We start from the raw sequence: 7,966 nt of genomic DNA on the forward strand, positions 1-7,966 counted from the left end.
AGTAACCTACACTATACCTGGTTACCTTGTCGTCGCCACAGCAGCCTAAACTAGACCTGTTTACCTTGTCGTCGTGGTCAGGGGAACGTAAACTAGACCTGGTTACCTTGTCGTCGTGGTCAGGGGAACCTAAACTAGACCTGGTTACCTTGTCGTCGTGGTCAGGGGAACCTAAACTAGACCTGGTTACCTTGCCGTCGTGGTCAGGGGAACGTAAACTAGACCTGGTTACTTGGCGTCTCCACGGGAACCTAAACTAGACCTGGTTACCTTGCCGTCGAAACGAGAACCTAAACTAGACTCGGTTATCTTAACGTTGCCATTGGAACCTAAACTAGACCTGGTTACCTTGTCGTCGTGGTCAGGGGAACCTAAACTAGACCTGGTTACCTTGCTGTCGTGGTCAGGGGAACGTAAACTAGACCTGGTTACTTGGCGTCTCCACGGGAACCTAAACTAGACCTGGTTACCTTGCCGTCGAAACGAGAACCTAAACTAGACTCGGTTATCTTAACGTTGCCATTGGAACCTAAACTAGACCTGGTTACCTTGCCGTCCTCAGGGGAACCTAAACTAGACATGGAGGTATTGACGTACCCATGGGAACCCAGCTCAAACCTAGTTCCTTCAGCGTCGCTTTTACCGGTATATTGCGTAACCCTGTTAATATAGAGTCAGAGGTTCGAAACACCTGTGTGATGGTTTCAATACCTAATTCATATTTAAAGCATTTTCGTTTGAACAATCATAGCGTTTCTTGAAGTTAAAGTAAGTCTTTGATTTACAACGGTATTCACTTGGTATATCTTATGATAATGAATTGATTACAAACAACAAATAGATCGAAACATTTTACTTATTTTACATATCCTTTATTTAAAGCAGGTACCAATGAATTTCATTATGTTATTAAGAAGATATTATTGAGCAAAAATAGACAATAGATCTATGTGTTCTACTCTCATTAGGTAAACACCTGCTAATATTGTACCTAACGTAACCCTGTACACCTTAACACGTGCAAATAGGCATAAAAACAAGTCATCGCAAAATTCAATATTATCAATGCATCGTCATAAGAAAACAACTCCGAGTGCTGAACACGAAATCATATCTGTTATATCAATAATCCTTTTAGCAACGTTCTAAAGCAATAAAAGTTTTTGTTTTAATATTCTAGTCGATTTATCAAAGAAATCGCCAAACTTCTGAGTCCACGGATAGTTTACAGAACTGCTTTCTAGTCAAACAAACTAACACAATACCGTTAACTAAACAACAACAAACAACAGCAACACCAATTAAGGGTAAACTCTGAGCTCAGAAACTTTCCTAAATTGTTTTATGGTCTCTTCTATGGAATATTTAGATACATAATTTCCTTAATTTGAGGAAAATCGGTAAAACTAGAAAATGTTCCTATTTTAGTTTGGATAACATGTAGATTACTTGATTGAAGGAATTATTTAAATAAAAAGATAACTTCGCTGTAGATATTCTCTGTGACAAACAGTGTGCTGTGTGACACATCAATCACAAGCTCTTTTGTTCAATTGACATTTATGTAAAATAGTGTGGTTTTTATCTATTGCATATATCACTTATAATGAATCACCAGTTAAGATTTCTGTAATATCCCATCTACGATAATTTGATTATGACGTATATCCGGAGATCGGTGGACTTTGTTTTATTTTGTTTATTTTTTAGTTTGTGTGTGTGTGTGTGTGTTTTTGATGTTTTTTTTGTTTTTTTTTTTTAAATTGTTTTTTCTAGGTTTAAATGTACACAACTGATATCACTTATATACAATATAACAGCTCACAATTGTATTGATTAAGTCGATGTATGGAAATTTTCACAAAATCAACATTTTGGCTTTATTCTCGGGATTCGAACCCTGATTATCAGCACATCGAGGTGCAAAATAAACAGTCTAAACACCCCAGACATTCTGATTCACTCAAACTACAGTGAATAGTGTATATCCAGGGTTGATGTATTAGTGATATGTTATATTGTATTTTGGGAAAACATAGATATAAGTGTTTAATGATAAATGATGAGATCAATTTAGTTCAACTGAAGCATAAATGTGGTTCGGACGTTGAGACAATCACCACTAGACGATAATATGTACATGAAGTGTTGGAAAGTTTGGGTTTCCAGCAATGTTATTTTCCCATCAGGGTTTGCCTAAAGAATTTTTACACTTGGAGACCACTCACCGATACATTGTTTTGTGCCATCAAAGTTGGTTCCCTTTGCTATACATTAACCCAAATTAGTCGATGATACACTTGCCTAATTAACTAATTACGTAACTCAATTACCAAACTAAGAACGCAGATAGTAACAAAACAGATGAAAAATAAGTATTTGTTTTAACGAAATAGGAAAGTTTGAATCATAACTAAATACAGTGTACAAAAATGCTAAAACAGTAAGTACACTGCCGATAATATTCATTTTTAAGCATTTTGTGCAAAAATCGTCAATTTTTTGTTAACAAATGACATTTTGAATGTCTTTCATATTCAGTCCATTCAAAATTATTTAGCTTATAGATAGCTTTATCACTTACCCCAATCTTGCCCTAAGATCAAAACTTCACCATTTGTGCAATGTGTTGATTTTTAGCTTTGTGTCACCACAATGATTTGTTGAACGATAGTGGACATAACAGACCACCCTTTAACACTCCAGACCCCAATTACACATATGCCTTTCCTTATATAACAACCCATAGAACACATACAAGTAATGCCGACATGTGTAGGCCACGTCTTCAAAAGACCCTCGCTGTTAATTATAATCAGGACGTTCATTTATTACATGACCGATAGTGACTAAATCAATATTGCAACAATACCCAATATACCCCAATTTCCCTGTTCTTTTGACATAACTTTTTACATTTTCCTCAAGTAAATAGCTTCTATGTCCAGGAAATATTATATTAAAGTGCTTCTATCCAATTTAAAAAATCTCATCTGACGGAGACTTTAAACACCTAATACAATATGGTTCTCACAATGAGAGATAGGTGGTGTGGGTTGTGAAGTTGTCTTTGGGAGAGACATTAAAACCAAGAAATCTGCTAGAAATCCTAAGACTTCCCTAGAACAGTTGGTTGCTTGATGTTTTAAAAAACAGATGGCAATAACTTTTCTGATGGTTAAGAGATTGACATGTGTGCGAAGTGTTTCAAGAATTATCAGAAACGAAAGTCCCAACCTGAAGAAACGTGACGGAACATCCCATTATTATCCATAGAAGATATATGTAATGCTCATTCTTCCAACTTTGAATTCTGGATCACAACACAGTGTTCTCCGAAGCTTTTTTTCAAGCAGACGACTGTTATACTTGACATTACATATATCTTTATTCTTGAGTTCTGATCACAACCTCCAGATCTCCTATTGTGGCCCGAAGAAGCAGAACTAGTTGAAGTTCATGAGCATAGCTCTGCCTGATGGTTACATTCTTGACATAGAAGGACCTTTTCCTGGAAGCGATAATGATGCGAAGATTACAAAAGCCATCATGGAGTCTGTCATGGCTTGAGATGATGAAAATGTCGACCCTGATAGAGGGTTTAGGGATGTTTCGCCAGGTTTGGAATCACTTGGTTTGACAACAAAGGTGCCGTTTTTATCTAAAACCTGGGTAGACTCAACGTGACGACCGACAAGCTAATCTTGATAGATCCATATTTAAATCCAGATGGGTAGTGGAGTCATATCACACACGATTTAAGCACTGGATGTTATTCAAAGCTTTTTCATTGATGTCATCGAGTCACTTGCAAGAAACGTAACAGCCTGTCTCCATAGAATCCGATGACCCATATATGTTTGGACACAAGAGAGAGAGATGCATTGGCTACGGAGCAGGCTACCAAAATGAAAGTGCCTTAGTGTTCACAACACCTTAGCTCAGCGTGTGAAAGATCAGCCATATCTTACCAGAAGGGCCAAGTCACTATTTGTCAAACTAACTGCAACTGCGAATAGTTTTGACTTTCCAAAGTTAGACGTGGGATACCGTCGGACAATATACTGTGGCACATACCAAATATCAGTGGCAGCAGGCTACATCAGTGAGCACCTCAGTGATGATAATGACTACGAGATCTGGATCTTTCGGCACTCACCGGACATGGTACGATGTCGGATACACTCGAGACATAAGATCAGTGTAAAGTACAATGTTTGGATCCAGCATGGCAGCTCCGACACCATTAACTCCATAAAGGATTAGTATTGCCAGTGCCCTACTTGACAAGGAACTATGGGGATATGCGCCCATTTAGCCAGTATCCTATACTAATTCGGATACTACATGTATTTGGAAACCAGTAAGCCTTTGCATCCAAAAGTCCAAACCTCAAGTAATGAAGATTTCGATACAAGCCGTCATCTTCCAGTTATTAGGTATGGTCGACTTGGAAAACTAGAACTACGATATAGACTAAAACTGACATGGTCAATCAGATTCTAGGGTGTGGAAGCCACATTGGATTCCGAAATAGGTGATTTAATGTGTAAACCAATATAAATCTATCATGTAGCGTTCTGTCAGAAAATTGATTCGGCAGTTGTAAAAACATGTAATATTTGGTTACCGGTGATATAGGGGTACACGTTGGACATTTTGGAAGTGGACATTTCACGTTTAGTTGGTTATTGGTGTAGGTCTCTGTGTACTGATTAAACCAAGTAGAATATTCTATTTCAGTCCACATAACAGTATTTCAATGGAAAACATATTTTCCCCTATGCTCGTTTTTCCCTTAAAAATCACATAACAATATTCTCAAGCAATATTAATAACATTGAACCAAACTCTTATTACTATTTTTGGGGTGATTTATTACATATGTTTGAAGATGTTTTTATCACAAAATTACGAATGGACTGCAATAGGGAGTTGTATGTTTCACCTTCAGAAAATTTCGCTTAATGTTAAAAGAACGAGTTCGCCGCAGCCAAAATGAGCCAGATATCTTTCGTATGAACTCGCTCCAGATGCAACAAAGAACTAACGTCATCAAACTTCTGACACGATGGGGGTATGAGACGGCATGCGTTCCTTTATCGGGTTCCTACCAGTTGTACCGGTACGAATCTGTTGTACTTATAATGGAACGCACTGTATCAGCAGAACCGAACTGGTTCGCGTCGGTCGTTGTTTCAAACCTAGCACTTGGATAAAGTATGACGGAACTGTCATTCTTCATATGTCAAGCAAATCGCACATTTTGTTAAAAACGAGACGGGGACTCTCCATTTGCGATGAAATTTTATAAATTTGTGTAATTCGACGTTTGACGGAACTAGTCCGTTAATGATTTTACATCCTTTTCGTTGTAAAAAGGTAAAATATTCATTTTTCATGTCTGAAGTGAGCTACGCCTGCCATTTTGGGAACTCACTTGATATTCAATTGCGTTCCATTATATGATATCGTAACAAGTCATGGGAGGACAATCTAGAATAAGAATCGTTTCGGGTATCATTCTTTATATTCTCCAACTGCTATTTAATATCCTATACACCACTCTTCCCGGTTATATTCATCTGATATATCACTCATGTGTAGCCTTTCATTTTTCATAGACCGTAACATTCAGATAGATAATAGCAGACTGTGGAATATATTACTTACTATCTAATATCAATAAATAAAGTCATACTCGATGGCAAAACTTGTGTCATTTCATTTATTGAGTTTATTTTTCTGCTATCCTATAAACAATCATTTCTGTATATCTACCCAGCTGATAAACATGGTACACAACCGTCACTCGTCATGGAACATATCCATCCCGTAACTTCTTTGCCTACAATATTGTACAGAGTTCAAATTCTCTCAACGTATCAACCAGATTCTGTGAGCCAAATCACTGCCAGACTAAGGTCTATGGTATTATATTTGTAAATTTAAAAATTTTATAAAAAAATTGTAGTGTTTGTGGTTTTTATTAATACAATATTTGTTTAAATGACCCAGAGCAAATATTCAAAGACGACGTCGTGAAGTCGAACGTCACAACTGAATATTAGACAAATGATCAGATGTCAGATCCAATTATCGGTACTTTCCTGGACTTCGTAGGTATGCGACCATTGCTTATAGTGATGGTAAAAGTTCACCTTAAGATTTGTTCATTCAAAACACCATGTGTTTCAAAAAATATTTCGCAAAACGAGTGTTGAGCAATGTGTGTGTTTTTCACATGTTCAGTGTGTTTACATGGAATCTACTGCAACGAGGAAAGTGAGTACAACGTGGAATTATATATGATGTGTTTGGCATATAAATTCGCAATAAAAATAATTTGAATGATTAGAACGTGTTTGTTTTGTTCTACTGGCGACAAAATGCGCAACGAGTGACACCAATGTACCAGGAAAATGGAAGCTGGAGGCTTATAAGGCCTACGTTAGATGTCGCGAATGTTCATTTGGGGTCAACTGCATATCAAAGGTCACAGATATTTAGTTTTGGCTAGTTCGTTATGTTCAATGTGATATTTCACATTCATGAGTAGTTTACCATTATTAAGTTCTATTTCATACGACTCAAAGATACCCCTTTCATCCAGTTACGCTAACGTTGACCGTTGGCAAATCCTAGAAATGTGGCTATGTTGATGTTTTCGATCGATAGACAACAAAAAGATGTTATCTATTGATAACAAACGACATCAAAAAGAACAAGCGACGGTAAAAGTTGTCCGCGATCAAAGGCCAGAGGTTAGCCAATCAAATTGTTTTGGGGTATCAGATTTGCTGGAGGTCAGAATAGACCAATCGGAGTGTGTAAACAAAAAACAATAACACACTGTTACGAAGTTTATCACGTGGCATATCAGTTGTGAAACGGGGGCAGTTACGGGTTAAACAGGGTTACAACAGGGCTTAGTCGATCCCAAATAGTCTAAAACTTGTATAAATTGCTTATTTCCGCAATTGTTGTAAAAAATAAAGTTTACATAACATTTCTTTAGTTATTTATAAACAGTTTTCAGTTGAATTTAAGAATCGGATCATATTTAACGGTTTCAATGGTAGTAAATGACATTTGAGAATAAATATTTTCTTTACTTTCCGAAAACATTCCTCGATATAACATTGTAGTAAATTAAGTTTTATATAGAGGAATGCAATGGGGTTTTCTTTCTTTTTATCTCTTTTATTCCTCTTCTTTTTTTGTCTTGTTTTGTCGACGTCATGATCTTAATATGAAATATTCTACATCCTGGTGCGATATCAAGACAAACTACTTCTCTAGATTTGTATGACGGGTGTTGCCGTGACCTAGGTTTGTATGGTGGGTGTCGTCGTGACCTAGATTTATATGGCGGGTGTGGCCGTGACCTAGATTTGTATGGCGGGTGTCGCCTTGACCTAGATTTGTATGGCGGGTGTCGCCGTGACCTAGATTTGTATGGCGGGTGTCGGCGTGACCTAGATTTGTATGGCGGGTGTCGCCGTGACCTAGATTTGTATGGCGGGTGACGCCGTGACCTAGATTTGTATGGCGGGTGTCGCCGTGACCTAGATTTGTATGGCGGGTGTCGTCGATGAAGCAGCAGACGTTTACCCTTCATGAACTCCTGGTCCTTTTCTCGTTTACTTTCAGGGTCTCCATATAAATCTTTTTTTTTTGTTCATGTTTTACTCTCATTTGATCGATTTTGTTAGAAATTTTCATTACAATGACTTTTCACAGTTGCAGTGAAGGTCTGATAATGAATTTTAACTGCTGTGATAATACAATATCTATCAAAATTACAATGGCCTTATTCATTCTTTGATAGTTTAAATGTTCCGCTAATGAACTTATTATCTTACCTATATCACATCGGGAAGTGGGGATACTACATGGATATCTAGTTCTGTGTATTTTATAAACCTCTAATCTGAATCTTCCGATTTCTGAGTTGAAACAGTTG

Source organism: Pecten maximus, chromosome 2, assembly GCF_902652985.1.
Source record: "Pecten maximus chromosome 2, xPecMax1.1, whole genome shotgun sequence".
NCBI lineage: Eukaryota > Metazoa > Mollusca > Bivalvia > Pectinida > Pectinidae > Pecten > Pecten maximus.